We start from the raw sequence: 18,245 nt of genomic DNA, 5'->3' as shown, positions 1-18,245 counted from the left end.
TGCTTTTATAAAAAAAAAAAAGTGAAATTGCTATTAAGTATGTTGTCAAAACTAGGTAATAAATTGTTGCTCTTCCTACAGGGAAACTCAGTATATTTTCCTACCTTGTACGTTTTCCAACTTTTTTCTCCTCCATAACTAATAACGCATTGCTGGAGAGCACAGCCTCTCTGCATAAAGCTCCACAGACATAGCGAGATTGTAGACCGCGTTTCTGATTTCCCGTATGTTGCAGAAATACGGTATCATGCCAATTACTTCAGGGGGAATGACTCTGGATTTATACTGCTGTATCTGAGATCATAATTTGACTCCCTGTGAGTAATTGAGGTCATGTGTCTTCCTTTTTAACTTCACCATTGCCATGCCTACGCCTCCCGCTGCAGGGTGAGCAGCTTGAACCATCCCAGATGACTGAGTCATGAGCATTTTTTCTAGATGAATACATGAGGGTTTATAGGAGAGCAAGTAATTGCTCTTCGTGTGTGCCTGGGATATTATTTCATTAAGCAAACTACTCCCTGCTCGTGCAGAAGCCCTAAGATCATGCAGCTGCTTGTGCCAAATTAAGTTTTCCTTAGGGTTAGAACACAAAGTCAAAACTCTTGGGTCTTTCTTCTTTAATGTGCTCAATTTCTGACTTTGGACGAAGTCCCCATGATCTCTGTGCATCAGTTACCATCTATTCAGTGGAGTCCAATCTCCATTTGTGAGGGAACAGATGTGGAAGCCCAGCATGTGGGGCCAAACCCTGACCTCGGCTCTGTGACATCACTGGGGGAAGTCGAACACGGTGTCAGTTTGTGTCTTTACCTCTGCCTCTCTGAGTTGGTAAAACGTTCTCTGATAAAAGCTGCCTTATAAACACAAAGGTTCCTGTGACTCAGGTTCACTTTTGTTTGGTCACAGATCCCACATCTCAGTGTCCTCGCTGATGAGGTAGGTTCTTGTTGCAATTCTCTTTCCTACCTCCTAACACCTGAGAAGAAATCACTTCTGCTCTCACACTCAGGGCACAGCAATCCATGTGCACTTTTGACAAGAAGGAAGTCATTAAAATCTTCCTACGCTGCGCCTGCACAGGGAAAACCCATCACATCTTTCACTTTATTTTTCTTCCAAGGGATGGACCTCAGCTGTTGGGACTGAAGGCACTTCTCTAAAGCTACAGTCAGCACTAGAGAGAGCAAGTGCATGGGGAAACAAAGTCCCCTTCTCCACAGAAAGAAACTGCCTAAAGAAGGGAACTAAGACTTCATGCTGCTGTTCATGGGATGCTGTTAGAATAAAATCACTGCATTTTGAGAGAAAGCAGAGCATTACCAGTTATGTTTTTATCATCAATTTTGAGAAGATATTCTATCAATTTTGTGCATATGTAAGTGGCTGTACAACCTATCAGCATCTAGCAGTCTGTTTTGTTTTATCCCTATGGTAGCAGCTTATCCTCCCTATATATCACACTTTATCTATAGTAATCAAGGTTAGTGATAGAGAACTGCACTTTCTAACCCCAGGCAGCAGGATGAGATCCAACCAAGCAGCACTGAGCCCCACACCCTCACTACACACATGGACGCTCCTTACCTTGCTCCAAGCCAGTCCGGAGCCACCAACACCAGATGTGTTCCAGAGACCTATTAGTTGCACACACTAGAAGAGCATATTTACGATACCACAAATATTTAAGTGTGGTCTCTACAAGTGGGAGGAGAAACTGCTCTCTCCAAAAGTATTTTGGCCACAGGATTTCCCTGTCTTGCCAGCCTCCCTGTGTTCCCCCCGTAGCTGTGGGTTTGTTGGGAAGGTCTCAGATAATCATCTGACATCTCTTACAATGCTCATAAAAAGAGCTGGTGAGAGTTTCTACATCTTATCTTACATACTCAAGTTTCCATGGGACAAAGTAATGCTTCCAGAAGAGGAGGGGAGCATGCAGCTGATGCTTAAGGCTTGGGAGGTGAAGGAGGGGTCCTGCCAATGCCTTGTGGAGAGCTCTGGCCAGCTCTGTCTCTTTGCTTTCCTGCTAGGAAAGTTTGTCTTTACTAATCTATAGTGTGATTTTTGAAACGAGGCTTATGAAATATGACTTTAAGCTTGCTATTAAATCTCCTTTTTAGACTGATAAATGGCTTTGTGGCAGTATATTGCTTTACAGAACGGTCACCTTTTCCCCTAGCTTGAGCGAAAGCCAGGCTGAGCCTCTGTGAAATCGAAATGATCTTTGTCCCAGAGTTTACATCTTCAGCTGAAAACAAGGGATCAGATTCCCTGCCTCAGGCTGAGTAGCTTTACCCTGCAAGTAATCCTATTGAAACCAATGGGACTACTTGCAGAGCTGAAGGATGTGTTGGCACAGCATAAGGGCTGCTGGCTGTGGTTCCAGCATCCATTCACTCACATTGTTTACTTCTCTATTAAAAAGCTTCCAGCACCTACAGCCACTGCATGCAGCGGGACTGAAGTGCAGTAGCTTTCTCAGGCTGAGAAGACATAATGGCCAAATGGTGCAGGTCTGGTCATTGTGTCTTCTGGGTTTTCTGTGGGGTTTGTTTGTTTGTTTTTTCCCTTTTCTTCATCCTTTCCATCTTATAGAATGGTAGAATCATAGAATGGCTTTGGTTGGAAGGGATCTTAATGATCACTGAGCTCCAATCTACTGCCCTGGGCAAAGTTACCAACCAGGTAACTGGTTCCATGTTCAGATCAGGCTGAACATGGGACAGATCCCATATGACTCTTTCCTGAGCAAATTCATCTGAGTAACTGAAGTACCTGTCTTGTGCATGACACCAATATAGCTCTGCATGTAATGTCATTTCCTCATGGCATTAATATGGCTCTGCATGTAAGCAAAGAGAAGGAGAAAAGGAGCTGTGCAGAAGACCTCCTTGTGTTGTCCATTAGCTTTCATTAAAACTGGCCTGGAAATTTCAGAGTGGAAAAATTTTCCACTGGCAAAATGCCAGACTGATTAAATCAAAATGAACTTCCAAGCAGAAATCAGATGAGTTTCTCAGGTTTCCAATGAGCTCAGTGGGCTGCGAAGCTGCTGCTGAGCCTGGTGGTGCAGAGAGCCTCGGCTCAGTCCCGTTAGATCCCCAGCTCTGTTAGATAGCTGAGAGCTCATCACCACTATATTTATTCAGGTATATCAAGTCGTTCATCGAGTTGATGTAATCCACACCAGTCTGGTCTCCTGGGCTGGGTAAGGATGCTCTAAGGCCATGCTTTGCTCCTCCAGAGCCTGCAGGGGAGTTCAAGAACCCAAAGCTCTACTGCTGAAAACAGTTGGGCTACCCTGAACATCACCCACCCCAAACTGGTTCAAAACACTCCAAACATTACACACAAGAAGGCAAGGAGGAGTTCAAAGACAATGATTTTGGGTTGCCTGCAGCAACTTAATTCCATCTTGTGCATAAAATCAATTCTTTACTCCTCTAACCGGACTGGTGCAGTTATCCTCTCTCCTCCCAGGATGTCACTCAGGCTTCAAGATCTCCTAGGCTTCCTACATAAGGCCAGTTCCCAAGCCCATCTCATCCCTGGTTCCCTCCTTCCCATAAAGGCTCAGCATTACCCAAATCTTCATGCCAGCTCTTCCCTTCCCTTCTTGCCTCAGCTCCTGCCTCGTGTTCACATTTATTCACTGCAGCATTTGAGGCTGGCATAAAAATAGCCTGGGGACCCCTGCTTGCCCATCGGGGATAAATCTTGGATGAGTCCAATTGTTAATTTCTAGAAGTCTCTACTGAGTACATATGATTTCTCTAAAATTTTCTTTCTTAAAAACAGATTAATAGTCCCCCTCCCCCCCCTTTTTTTTTTTTATTTCCCCCTCAGCTCGAGGCAGAAATCTAAGAAATTTTCAGCTTGGATGATGAAAGCTTAGTGAAGCTTAGTGAAGAATAGAGAAGAGAGCCTTCTTCTGGGAAGGGCTAGGAGCCTTGATATGGGGTGGGACTTTGGTGCGGGCACAGGAGCACTCATCAGGGTGCATATAAATGTGTATGGTCTGGCCTGATGGGAAGCAAGGCTGATTCCTGATTTCATAATGTTTCCTATGTGATTTTTTTCCAGCAGATCCTTCACTTTCCCTCTCCTGCTATCAACCCTCAGTTTCATCCCTTTTTTTTCTTTTTTTTTTTTCCCCCCTCCCTGGTGCCTCATTTCTTCTGTTCCTATCAGATCACCTCCCTTCTTGTCTGTGGGGATGCCAGCAGAGCAAAAATATCACAGATAAAGATCTTTTCATCCTCCCATCTCAGTTACCTCCTTACTACAAGCCTCCCAAAGCAGACCTTCCTCTTCCTCCATATCTATGCAATTGTCCAGCATGATAGAGGTGTTCTACAGAGAATCAATCTTTAGTGAGCTTTCTTTCTACTGCTTCTAAAAGTTTTTATAATACGTAGGATCAATATCTCATCCCCAAGAAAGTTGATCTGGATTGTTTTTTAGTAGAGAAAGATGGGGTAATGATCAGATGGTCCTCAGCTCCTACCTGAGGTCCCCCAGCCCATGAGCCTGGACATGCTCTTGCTCCACACTGGCCTTGGATCCATGCTTTATGTGATGTCATTGCCCGAAAAGTTTCTTCCCCTCAATCCCAAGGGATTGGCCTTCTCTTCCCCTGTGAGAAGTTGGCAATGCAAGGAAACGAACTCGTGTGTGTGTGTGTGTGTGTGTGTGTGTGTGTGTACTGCCCTGCATTCATATACATGATGACAGGCTTGCTATGCTGACTTAATAAAATGAGCTAACAAGTTCTCATGACCAGTATTAATTTTTAAAGTAGTATTTCATTCTCTCCAAATTAAGATGGTTTTTGTTTTGCTCTCATAAAAAAAATCTGCTGGTACTCTGAAATGGATCAGTAGTGACATCCAGTGGCCACAACTTGAGACAGCTGTAACAATTTTGGTTGTGCTAGAGCAATCTGGATTTGTTGCTAATTAGAGGTATTGTGAATTTCTTTTCCTTGGAGCTCTCGCTCTGCTCTGCCCCCACAGTGGAGTGTTCTTGCCCCATTTGGGCTGAGCTTTATTTGCTCAACAAGGAAGTGAGTTAAAGTATTGTGGAAGAACTTGGACTGCCTGCACACATCACCAACTTGCCAGTGTCACCAGCACCATCACCACCATCAGTTTTCTTAAAGGGCTTTGGGACTCTTGGATGGTTTTTTCTCTTTGGCTTCTTACCTTCTGACAGTGCTGTCTGAACAAAGGGGCTGTCTTCACCGTACAGAGGTTTTACAGATTCAAGGTTTGCGTGTGAAAGGGTCAGGAAACAGCTGATAATGGTTGGTTGGTTGGCTGGTTTTGAGGGGATGTGTATGAAATTTTCCCAATGCAGACACTGATCAAAACTTTAACAGCACTATTTTCACAGTTTTAGAACAGATACGAGATCTTGTAGCCCAACCCCTTCTTGGCAACCCTACTTCACGAGTGATGTTTTTTCTTGCTGTGTTATCTCAGTGTTCCAACCCACAAAGTGCTAAATACAGCAAAGCACATTCCTCAAGCATCCAAGCAGCTCCCTGACCTTGAGAAGGCACACACATATATGCTTTCTTGGATCAGAGCCACGCTTTTCACTTCTTGCTGATCCAGGATTTCAGAGTGACTTAGTTGCTGATCAAGAATACGCACTGGGCCTCTGAGTCGTGAATCAGCTGTTTTGTGGGATTCAGAGTATTTGGAGAGCAGCTTGCTACTCCTGCTCTCTGTGTTAGAAACATACCTACCAGCTTTGTGTGCAGCCAGGAAAACAACACATCAGCACCTACGCACAGAATGCTTTCTACTTACTAAATGTGAAACTGGAAATTCTCAGCTCTCCCTGAAGAGACAGTACGCCTTTCTTAACTGAAGTGCTGACACTGTGACTCTGTAAACTAAATCCTCAGTAGAATAGTGTTTCTCACTTGCAATGTAAGAAGTTAAATTTACAGATGCCCTGACAGCCTCCTGCCTCTTGCTGAATTCCAGTCTGAGCTGACTGCTGCGGTTCAGCCCAGGGTTCAGGCAGATAATCACGTTACTGTTGGGTAAAGAGCAGCTGTGTGTTCGCTGAGGCTGGGGGCTCAACCACACGTGTACTTCCAGACCCTCACAAACACGTGGCAAAAATGCATTATCTTAAATCTTTTTTTTTTTTTTTGCTGACATGTCAATGAACACATTTTTCCTCAAACACGGGACAGACCAAGAGCATCTGGCTCCACTGACACACGGTAAGTAACTCATTACACTGCAGGAACTGCCTTGCTTTTGAACCCTGTTTTATGACGCTGATGTACTTGATTAGCACTTGAGTCAGGGTGTTACACCGAGGTGCTTGAGCACTGAGCCAAACTTCAGCCCGTAGCTGTGGGAAGTATTGGGTTAAAAGCCCTGCTCATTACTCACTGTTTGCTTTTAGAATGTGGATGTTTTGACTAAGTGTACAGAGTCTAAAAACGCACATATAGAAACTAAAAAACAGAGGCAAATAAGGCAGCCCTTCAGATCCTGCTAATACTTTATCTGAGATAGCAGGACAATAAACCATCCGATGAGCCTGCTCAGGGTGGGGGCTTTAGGACACTGTGATGACAGTTGTAACATGTGACTTTTTGTTTTGCGATTATAAGGATGGCTCTCATTTCTCCCCTTCTCCCATTTCCTGTAATGCTTATTTACTTACTTAGTAATGCTAGTCCTCCTTTGGGATTAAAAGATGCTAAGGCTCCAAATAAGACACAGATGGCAGCAAGCTCATATCATTTAATGCTAAAGCACCAAATGCTTATAATTATTTTTACTCTGCTAGTACTTAGTCATGTTGTAGATCATTCATATTAATTTCTAACTAAGATAGGTATCTTCAAAAAATCATTACTCTGGTTCTTTCGGGAAAAAAAATGGGATAATTTCTTAATTAATCATAAATATTACACCCAAAGAACTTCCAATATTGCAGTAATAAAGTTACTATCTCTCTCTTAATGTGCTGAACAGAATTCGTCTTTATCCATAAGTCTGGTTCTTGCAAAGGAAACAGAAGCTATTAAACAGTGACTGCCTCCATATACTCTTAGCCACTATGTGAGCCATTGCCTGGGTAGCCCACTCTATCGGGGTTTTAAACATCCCATGAGCCAGGACAGATTGCCACTAACATACATGAGATTTTTCAGTAACATCTGAAAAAAAATACCAGGATGTAACGGAGGAGTTAAAAGTGGAAAGTTTTACATAATCACTGCCAGGTTGGGTGGCGAAACTGGTCGAATGAGAGGAAGGAAGAAAGAAATAAGAGAGCAAGGCTGATCTCTAGCATTTTTTTTATGAGGCAGTAAGTCTAGTAGGGGTAAATCTGTCATCCTATAGAAAATAATAGGATTAAACTTGGCTGAACACAGTGCAAATAGTGAGATTTTCTTTCTTGGAGTAGGCCTGGCAGTTCAGTAAGAAATCAGACTCGAAAGGCATGGTTGGATGATGATGATGATTATTATTTCAAATCTCTGGTATGGATGTGGTCCTTAGGTGACACATCTACAGAAGAAGCATAGAGTGGCCACTGACCGAGAAGACAAAAGGCAGTGAGCTGGTGATGTATTGCACTGTCTGGGAACGTGGTGGAATTCTTGGATGCTCCAATCTTTCTCCAAATCTTGAGATTGTTGTGGGGAGGAGGAAAGATCACTACTGCTACCTGATGTTTGAGATGCAAGACCTCTTTCTTAATTTTTATAAATACTGTATTTATAAAAAATAAAGTACTATTTTTATAAATAGTACTGCCCAGCTCCCTTGACAAGGTCAACTTGTGTTGAGTACAGCTGGAACAATAAAACTGCATTGTTATCTGATTTCATGTAGGCACTTAAAAGGCACGTACCAAGCCTAAACAGGGGCAACTGGTAGCAATACAGTTATGTTAGTAAGGCTCGAGTTCATTTTTTGCCTATTGCTCCTAAAACTATCACCAAGAAAATAGTGTTTGTGAAAAAGAAAGAACACCTGAACTGTTCTTTTAAAAATTATTTTATTTTTATTTTTTATTAATTTATTTGTTGCTGTGCCAGAAAGCTCTTTCCATTATACACTGGAACTCCAAACAATGTATGAATGTTCCTTGAGAAGAAAATGCAGCACTGACTCTAAGGGCCATATAAAGGGACCAACCCAGATCCCAGTGAAGAAATAAGAGGAATATAAAGGGACTGGTAAAGTACATAACCATGCATTAACTTAAGCTAGAAGAATTTGTGCATCTATCCAGCAGTGTCTCAGCTATTGAGACAACTGGGAAATAGGATAGTTGCTCTGTATTGATGTCAATGCCACCAGTAGAAGTGAGTCCCCCCTAGAGGAAGTGGGGGTGAGTGGATTCAATGCTGGTTTTACCTGGACCTCTCACAGGCTCTTCTGAATGCAAAAAGATGTTGGCTTTCATTTATTTTCTTTCCATTACCTTCTTAGAACCTCTGTCATAAAACAAAATAAGACAACAGTTCATTATCTACAGGTGAGGGAACTCAACTGAGTGGTGGAAAACACACTCATGCTCTTCAAAAGATGTACAGAAATGTGGATTTCACTCCCTAACAAATGATGCAGTTGTATTATTAGCCACATATGAAAAAAAGGCATCTCATGCTGTGTAGTTTTTTGCATGAGGTCAAGCTTTCTTGTGGTGGTCCTGACTCAGTGGGGACTCAATCTGGAGCAAGAAGAGGGAAGATGCTGAAAGATTTCTTCATTGCAATAATTGCTTGAGTTTGCCTACACAACTATAAAGCCTTCCTGTTAACATCAATAAGTAGTACTGAAACTAAGCATTCAGACAAGGTATAATGGCAGGTTATTGCCTGTGAAGGAATTGCACTTAGGTTTTCCGGTACTTTGTTGCTAGATTTAGTGTTACATTACAGGAAACCTGAGTGGACAAACGTTGACAAGACATAATGATTTAGTATTCTTTACTGTTCTATGTTCTGACTTTCTGATGCTGAGCTATTTTGCAGAAAGTACGGGCTTTGTGTCTTTCAGTATACTCAGGAAGAACTAAGTTTTAGAGCCCACTGTTCTGGAAAGTGTGTGAGCATGAAGGTCCAGTCCATATGTAATAAGAAAAGATGGAGGTCTCCTTCCATTCTTAACCTATGTGAAAATATATTTTCTTGTGACCATCCTCTCAGTTCTGTTAGTGTCTGTTTGGATCGATATGTCCAGCAAACTCTTGTGTTACTCACTGGCATCTTAAGGCACTTACTAATAACAAGTTATCAAGTTCTCCTCCTTGTATTTCATCATTGTGGACAAGAACACACACACTGTCAGTAGACCAGCTGAACACTCAGATGAGCTAATGAGCAAGCAGGTGCCAGCTAAAACCAAGGATGAACCAAGGCAATGCCAAAAAAAGTCAGTCTTGTTCTCAGATAAAAGTAAGTAAAAAACAAAACAAAACAAAACAAAAAAATGCATTAAATTCATTGAGCATAAAATCTTCAGATGATAAGAATCAGCTATTGCAAATTCCCATCATTCATCAGGGATTCTGGACTAGTGAAGCGCTCAGTACATCAGTGGTGTTGCTGAGTACCGTTGCTGACAGTTGGGCCCCACATGTGAGCGGTGGGCTATGGAGAGGAGATGTGCTTGAGTGAAGATACGCATTCCTCAGAAAAGCTGTGAATCTGACATCTCAATAGCTAGCAAGAAACATTTTTTATTGTTTACCAGAACCAAGTGTTTCTAAATGCTTGCCTATGCTACAAAAGGGTTCTTCGTAATGCTGCAAAATGGGATAAAAAGGAAGTGTGAAGCATGAGTCACTAAGCCACAGGGAAAGAAAGTGCAGTGTGAGAGACCGCAGCACCCTCACTTGGCCTGTGGCCCTTTTGATAGAGCATAGCACAGCTTCCTGCAGTGGAGCCTGAACAGGGGCTGCATTCAGCTCCCCCAACAAGAACAGAGGTCAAGGGTATTTATTCGAGCTGTCCCAGATGTGCCCACATGACCTTCATTAACAAATTATCCAAACAGCTTGTAATTTTCCTAAGTACATTTATCAGGTGTGACTTGAAGTCTTACAGAGCTAAGCTCAGTCTTTTCATAGGATTTGGGTAACAGCATCCTATGGAGGATGGGAAGCAACTTAACTGAGTCTGAGGTGAGAGTGAGGGCAGGAGCCCTGGTGGCTACTTATGGGACTGTTCTTTGTGTTTGATAACCAGTTACAACAATGTACTTGAATGTAGGGATGAAGCAGGCTCCAAATCCACCCAAAAGCTGGAGCCCAGGTGCAGAATAACAAGCTGAGCCCAAACAGTGAACAAGGTGGGAAGAAATCTATTTCTGTAGATAATGCTTTTGTCAAAATAAAGAAAACAATACCAAATACATACATACACACACACATAAATATAAAAAAAAGCCAGTGATATTACCAATATTGCTACTAAAAGTAGAAAGTTGAGATAGTAGATGGGAAAAGTCAATGGTGCGTGGCAGAGCAGCAATAACTTTTTAACAGCCTCTCTTCACTGCTTCTGTGACCTCTTCCTTCACCTAAATTGGAACCTGTGCATGCTCTTAAAGGTGACTATCTTGTGTCAAGTAAATTGTCTTTGCCAGTAAATGCATCTTGCGAAGAAAAAATACTTAGAAACACAGTTGCTATTGGAAGAGTCATGCTAATGAGAGTAGATGGAGGAAAGAAAGAAGAATTTGGTTTTGTAGAAAAGCAATATTTTCACCCTTCTGAGTTGATTTCACAATTAACTTAGCATATACTTGGAAATGTCCTTGACAGTGCCCTTTTAAGCAAGGAGAAAGCTGGCAAGATCATGTTACAGCATCAGATACACTGAGCAACTGGTGTGGAGGAAGTATTAATGCCCACAAATCTCCTATGTAAAATCACGGCTTGCCTATGAACCTACAGTGAAGCAGGCTTCATCCAGCTGCTCTCTGGCATGGATCCTGAACAGATCTTGCAGTTGGTCCCACATCTTAAGTTACTCTCCTCCTCCCCCACACACTGTTAGTAGCTGTGCCCATTACATTAAGCATTTACAGAGCTGCTGATGGCTGCCCTTTTCCTGGAGATACAGACAGCTCAGCTAAATGCCATTGATGGGCTCTCCTAGGCTTTCCCAGTAAAACTCTTCAGCTAAAGGTGTAAGAGAAAAGGGTTAAGGCAGTCCTGAAGGAGAACTTCCTAGATGATTGCAATCCAGAACAGAACAGTAATCAGCTGAAGAAATTAGTGCTCCCCTCCTAACAACAGCGAAAGAGAGGAACAGCCCCAAATGCAGCTCTTTGAGGGAATAGGGTAGGAGGCTGATAACAGCTTTTTCACTCCAAGCAATTGTGCAGCACCAGGACGCACCTCTTTGTGTATGTTAAAGGACTCTGGTCCTTCCTGAAGAGATGTAGCGTGGGGTAGAGCTCACTTTTACTTGTTCCGGCATTTGCTCACACCCTGTTATTGACAAGACTTCTTGCCAAAACCAGCCTCCCTCCTTATCATATAATTTATACATGCTTATCTGTAGCAGTCTCTTCCTCTTACTTTGATGTCCTTTGAGCGTAAGCCCCTCCAATGATCGAGCAGAGAGGTGTGTATATTGACAGAGTGGGTAAAAGATGAATATAGTCTCATTCTCCCTGGGTTGTGCTCCCTCCATCTCAGTACAAACAGTAACACCAGACTGTTTTAAGCATTTAAGCTAATGAAAGATTAGCATTTCAGAAGTCTATTAACAAAGTCCAGTATTTTGTTGTTATTTATATACTATTTATACATATATTTATATACTATTAATGAATCCAATTAACTTGTGCAATATATGCCTGTGTTAGCCTTATGTCACTCCTGTGTACTGCAGTGCATAAATTATTCCTATTACTGGCCATTGCTGGTTATCTCTTGAGAAGGTAGCAATGAAAAGGAAGCACTTTCTGCTCCTTTGCAGAAATGCAGCAACTACACTAAATACAGCTCTGAGCTTAGCCTGCTTTCTGCCTGATTCAGCTGTCTAAAATCTGCATTTCTCCCTGAAAATCACTTTGCCTTCTGTAGGGGTGAGAAACCAGGGGAAACGACAGGACTGGCTTTAGATAACAAAGAAGAATGCCAGGTATGAGGAGGTCTGGAAACCCATGCCAGCCTTAACTCAGCTTTAGGTTTACCTCAGCGGGGGATGAAGCTCTTGGGAAACAGGTCAGAAGGACAGGCATGCAAGGGAAAAAAAAACCAACAACACGCTGCTTCATTTCTCAGAAAAAGAATATTATCTCTCTTCCTGCTCCTCCTCCAGAAGCAGCAATTTCTGATTCCTGAGATAAAACCAACTGTTTTTTCTGTTCCTCCTTCTTTTCCCAAGCTCTGCTTTCATAGCCTCTCCTCTGCTGCAGTGCTCGTGGGCAGCTGGGAGCTTGGGGAGGTGCCTTCCAGTTCCTTCCTCCTCCTCACCACCTTTCCTGCTCCTCTGTCTCCCCAGACCCACTCCTGAGCAGACTGTGCTATTCTATCTGCTGTTCTATTTGTTTTCCATTGATTGTGTAAAATCCATTTGAGGGCTCAGGTTTTCCTCACTAATTTTGTCATATTCTCTTATTCCCTTACTCCTTCTGACAGAAGAGGAAGTTCTTACAGGTTAATTTTCCAGACCAGCTGCATGTCAATAAACAGTTATACAATATTTACTTACTGCAAAGGAAAAAAGCCTGCAGTAATCTATGAGGGGAAAAAAAAAAAAAAGTAGGGATCATTTTTTCATGCCTCAACAATGGAGTTCTGCTGGATGAGCTCATAGCAACATCTGCAGTGGAAACAGTTAATATTTGTGTTTAAAAAAACCATGAACATGAGACTAAGGTAGAACATTTAAAAATAACTGTTCTTAATGTTGCTACGGAGACCTTTATTATAGCCATAGTACGTGATGTGCATTGATTACATTCCACATAGGTAGCATTTCTCACTCAGACTAGTAGAAACTGACAGTTCTCCCACTTGTACGAGACAGTATGAAGAAGCATGCAAGTCGTGGTAGTGAGGAGGTGTACTTGGGTTTTCAACTCTTACAGAACTGTAAGTGTGCAGTTTTAGTACCCTATTGATTGCTTCTTGCCCTTGCAGATACCCCTTGTTTAACACATGCTCCCTTTTCTGTAGCAGAAGTGTGTAGGGTTGTAGCAATGCTGGTGACAAACAGTGATCCCGTCATAAAAATAAGGGCTATAATTCATGTGGTTGGCAGCGCATGCATTTACAGCTCTCTGTTAGATCTGAGTAGTTTCAATACGTTACATTCAAATAAAAATAGATTGACTGCTTGAAAGACTGCATTTGCCTTTGAGCTGGCTTGATTAGACCATAGTACCGAAGGCAGAAAACGCGTTGCTTGTGCTCATGCACATGGACTCCTTTACAAAAATGCTGTTGAGAAAATGCTGCTGATCAAAAGCTGTTAAGTCAAAATCTTGGCCAAAAAAAAAAAAAAAAAAAGCATTACCATATTCTAATATTCTAAGCTTTGCTCATTCCAGTAAAAATAACAGTAGATGGAAATGCAGCCCTCAAAGAACTTCAGTTTCACTTATATATGACAGTTTTCATCTCTCTGAATTTTTTAATATTGACTTGGATTAAATAACCTTGTATGGATGACAAATTTTTTGCAGATTCAGGAAGCCAAGCTTCTTTGGGGCTTATTTCATAGAAGTTTTAAATTTCATATTGAAAATATTTACTTCAATTTTTCCATTTGTTAGACAGACAGCTCAATAAGTAAATTCAAGTAGAAGTGTACAACGCAGCACTTCAGGCAGCTGCGGTTTTACAGCCATGCTTCTAAAACTGCTGGAATAACTGCAGTTGGTGGGTAGAATTTATAACCGATTTGCTGAGGTACTGAGGACAGCAGACAAGTTCCTCCCTTCTGTCAGCCTGCAGACCTGAATTCTGCCTTTTCAATCCTCCACCCTTCGGTACATTACTGAAGCTACAAGAAGACAGCCTGTCCTAAAATGGGAAAATTATCCTTTGATTAAGAATGGGGAAGGCTGTGTCACACAGCTTTCCAAGTGGCAAAATGCTTGTGAAACTACAGGTCGCTTTTGCCCTTCTAAATGACAATTTTCAGGATGAAACATGAGGTAATGTTCGTAGATGCATTCAAATTTGGCTCGTGTTTGCCTTGCTTTGAACAAATTCTGAACAGAAGCAGCACAGTGTACTATGAAACCAGACCATTAAATAAACTGTAACAGGATGAAGGCAGGAATGGCAGCACTGTGCTTTCTCAGCATAAATCTATTACTGATAGTTCTTATGTAGATTTCAGTAATGCAGCCATTTGTCTTACATAGCTGGCAGAGTAATATACTATTATAGATATAAAGCTGGGGTGTACAGAGTTAGGTTTGCAATTATTAGTTTCATTGAAAGTCTTCAGGTCATGTCCTTATGCTGCTTGAGTTTGTGCAAGAACACGTTGTGATAAAACTACCTGCTTAAAGGCTGGTCACGTGAGTCCTCATGCTCTATCTTTTTGTTCTTTGACTCCAGAAAAATCAATACAGGTACAGGAAGCCTGTTGTAAAACCCTGTTACCAGGGAGGAACAGAAACAAGACTGTGAATTAATGTTTCTGTTTGCAGTTCCCTTGCTTGCTGCCAATGCAAAGCAAAGCCAACCTACTGCTCCATGCTCAGATGGACGAGTTTGTCTCTAAAGTGTGCATCAGTTCTTCAGGCATTGAGCCCTTCCACAAATTTGAAATTGTTTTTAATGCAGTTCATCGAGGCTTCTTGTGTCAGTCAAGGGCTGATTTGAAATAACCCAGGAAGAGAGCCAAGCATTAAAAAAATTAAAATCTGAGGTTGTGGAACATCTAAAACATATTGATCATCATGTAATTATACTTGAAATGTATTAGGGGAAGTAGCTAAAACCATCTTCAGCTCTTAGAGAGCTGATGTGGGAACAGGCAAGAGGGCCTTGGGGAGGCTGTCTTATGAAGGATGGCAAAACTATTTCAGAAAATGTACAGGAAAGTTAAGTGAGTGAGCGCTAAATGACAAATGTGGTAACAACAATCCCAAACTTTTCACTTTCTGAAGATTAAGAGAGCTATCATTTACATGAAAACCAGAAGCCAGGGAAGCAGATGCAGCATGAAGGAGCATACGTGTGACAAATCTCACGTCTGAATTAAAGAGCAGTTCCTGGACTTGAAATGCAATGGCAGGCTGGAAATAAAGGAAATCTTCCATTTGCCTTGGATACTGGTAATATAAAAAAGACTGAATTTGTTACATTTACATTTAAAATGGCTTTTTTTTCTTTTTAAATCTTGGATAAGCTATCTCAGAGCTACAGTTCCTAAGAGGAGGATCTTGTTTCATGACATAATAAAAGCCAGTGTCAGGCGAGATAGCAACTGAATCCCTAATTAAGAGACAGGATACTCTAAGCTTGAACATGAGCCTCTTGAAGTAAGTATCCAAAGTACCTTTACATCCAAAACTTAAGCTCTCGATTAAACAAGTATAAAGTACTTTTGATGATAATTAAAGATGAGCTTCAGTCAAAATACTGGCTTTGTGCTAGGGCCAAACTAAACCTTGGATCTGAACCCTCATTATCATTTGTTTTGACACATTCTGATCAGAATGGATCAGGATGGTTCTATTAATAACCATCTCAAATGCTTTACTTGTTGCACCTAAGATGGCACAATCGCTCAAAGTACCCCTGGTATCCCTCAAATCCTCATTAAAAATAACTAGAAGTTGGTCAAGCGGGGAGCAGAGGAATATTGGTCATCTGAACTGTACCTGAGGGATCTGAAAATGAATACTGACGCAGAAGAGAGATGGACAACAGATCAGTTGGAAAGAAGCTTTCGTGGGGAGCAGAGGAAGGTGGGGTGAACTCTTCCTATACTGCAATCTGCTTCATTCAAGGGCAGAATAAGTACTGGGGGAAACAGAAGACAGTGTAGATGGCATCAAAAGAAGTCTGACATGCTTTCAAACTTCAGTGTTTTTAATGAGGTTCACTCCAGTAAAATGTAGAATCACCTGATAAGTAGATGACCTTGTGCTTGGCAGAGTTCAAAGCCAGAACTGCAGGCAGTCCTAATCACTGTATTTCTTTTCTTTTTTCCTTTTTACAGATCTTCAGAACTGGACCAGATCAGCTGTAGTGCTCTCAACGGTAGAAGCCTGAGGATGGTTGAAAGGAAAGGATGTACCACGGCAATCTGTCATCAGTGCAACTTCCAGCAATCTTTGTAGTTAACAGACCGCAGTGGATTTTTTTCCTCCCCATGTATTTACCTAATCACTTTCTAAATCCTGTTTCATGCAATACCGTGAAAATGATAATCTAATTCTGGTCTCTAAGACACAAAATACAAAAACAATAGGAGGCCCAGGAAAGAATGAAACCATTTTGCCAACAGATATTACAAAAACAGGCAACAATTATAGCACATCGACGAAGAAAATTACTAAAACCACTCATTATAAAATAAGCCAGCATTTCCTGCTGTGAAAATGAATTTGTTATTTAGACCACTTCACTGTTTTTGAAAAATCACCACCTGTAATTGCTTTTCTAAGCTCGTGACAAGGGCATTTCTCTTTTGGTGCCACGTCAAATTAAAAGTGTGCCTTTTCAACTGGTCACACTGTCTAGGGTTAAATAACAAATCTTTCCAAACTCTTCATCACTCAACGATTTTTGTATCAGTTATGAATGAGAAGAAAAAAGACAAATGTTTCTAGGATGTCACCACTCTTTGCCTAGCAGTGAGAAATTCACTGTGAAGATATGCTTCTTGTTCTCTACTACAATACCAACTTTTATGTATTTTGCAATCCTTGTCCACTATTTCTGCTGTAGTCTCTTGCAAAACGTTGAAAATTTAAAGCTCTACATTCACATGTTTATTGCCCTACAATCTGATTTACTAAATAAAAGAGTATGCCTGGGCTTTTCTGGGTATTTTTCTTGCTTACGTATAGGTAAAATATTCCCTTTAACAAATGATTCTCATGTTTAAAAAAAAAACAACCATGCATACCAGGTCTAACTTATGCATGTGCAGCATCCTATTTAATAATTTACAGCTGTGCAAAGAACAAGCAGGTGAGTATATTCCATACAGCTGTACAAAGCTCTGTGTAACCAGAGTGGAAACTGAATAACTGCACGCACCTTTCTATTTATCCAGGCCTCCAGAAAATGCAAACAGTAATTTCTAAACTGAAGCCAAAGCCATAAATGCCTTGAGGCCCTTTCCAGATGGTATGGAGATGAGCCCTTTTTCCCCTTTTACCATGACACGATTTTGTTTTCTTTCTTGAATCATTTCAATCCAACCTAATGTTACACAACATTTTTGCAGCCCTTTTTGCACTCGTGTTAATGTTATTTGCTGCTAATTCTGACAGTCTGTCCTTGTCATTGAAAATGCTGAAACCCACCCAATTCTTGCTTCATAATGAGCCTCCAAGATTACACAGCTCTTGATAAAAATGTTCCTGGGAAAGGATAAAAGTGATTACTGAGCTCAGTGCTTCAGACTCTTAAGCTGCCATCAGGTGCATAAAATGTGCCAATTTTTCTCTTTTGCTTGTTAACAGAGGAAAAAGCTCAAATGAAACATCTGAAAAAGGTTTGTTTTTTTTCACCTGGTGTTCCTCCTGACCTCAAGCTAAAGCTTTACTGCCTTTCTGAATATATTATTCCTTTCCTGAAAAGCGATTTAGTTGCAAATTCAAAAACTTTCTTACTGCACATGCCTGTATTAGCCATGGTAAAGGCCTGTAACAGAGCAGAGCCAATTCTGCACTAATGACCTCTCTGGTATTTCTATAGAAATGCTCTGTTAAACACCCAGGCATTTCAACTTCCAGTCACAAGACCTATAAAAAATTCATACACTGAATCTCTAGTTTCAAACCACAGCTCTGCATCATTAAGAGCTTTTCAATCCTCCCACCCCATAGACATTATGCAAGATGGGGGGAGGGAGGCTTTATCTTCCCAGCACTTAAATTTCACATTTTCTTCTCCTGTCTGCGATTTTAACTGGCTCTGGTTGGCGGTTGGTAAAAATGTGTGAGCTGAAGAGCACAGAAACAGGTTTATGTCTCATCACCACCGACAGAGCTTGAGAACACGTCGCATTTCAAGATTTGCCCCAAACTTCTCTCATCAGC

General features: G+C 41.4%; 1 long non-coding RNA gene across 1 annotated transcript; it reads left to right on the top strand.

Annotated features, from left to right (window-relative positions):
* The first annotated feature begins 6,153 nt into the window (after window positions 1-6,153).
* On the top strand, window positions 6,154-17,014 carry LOC116216902. Its single transcript, XR_004160549.1, has 2 exons — window positions 6,154-6,241; window positions 16,193-17,014. It is a non-coding gene; the product is annotated as an uncharacterized LOC116216902 (long non-coding RNA).
* Window positions 17,015-18,245: the final 1,231 nt, after the last annotated feature.

The sequence above is a fragment of the Meleagris gallopavo genome, chromosome 8, assembly GCF_000146605.3.
Source record: "Meleagris gallopavo isolate NT-WF06-2002-E0010 breed Aviagen turkey brand Nicholas breeding stock chromosome 8, Turkey_5.1, whole genome shotgun sequence".
NCBI lineage: Eukaryota > Metazoa > Chordata > Aves > Galliformes > Phasianidae > Meleagris > Meleagris gallopavo.
This window is presented reverse-complemented; position numbering and strand designations above follow the sequence as displayed.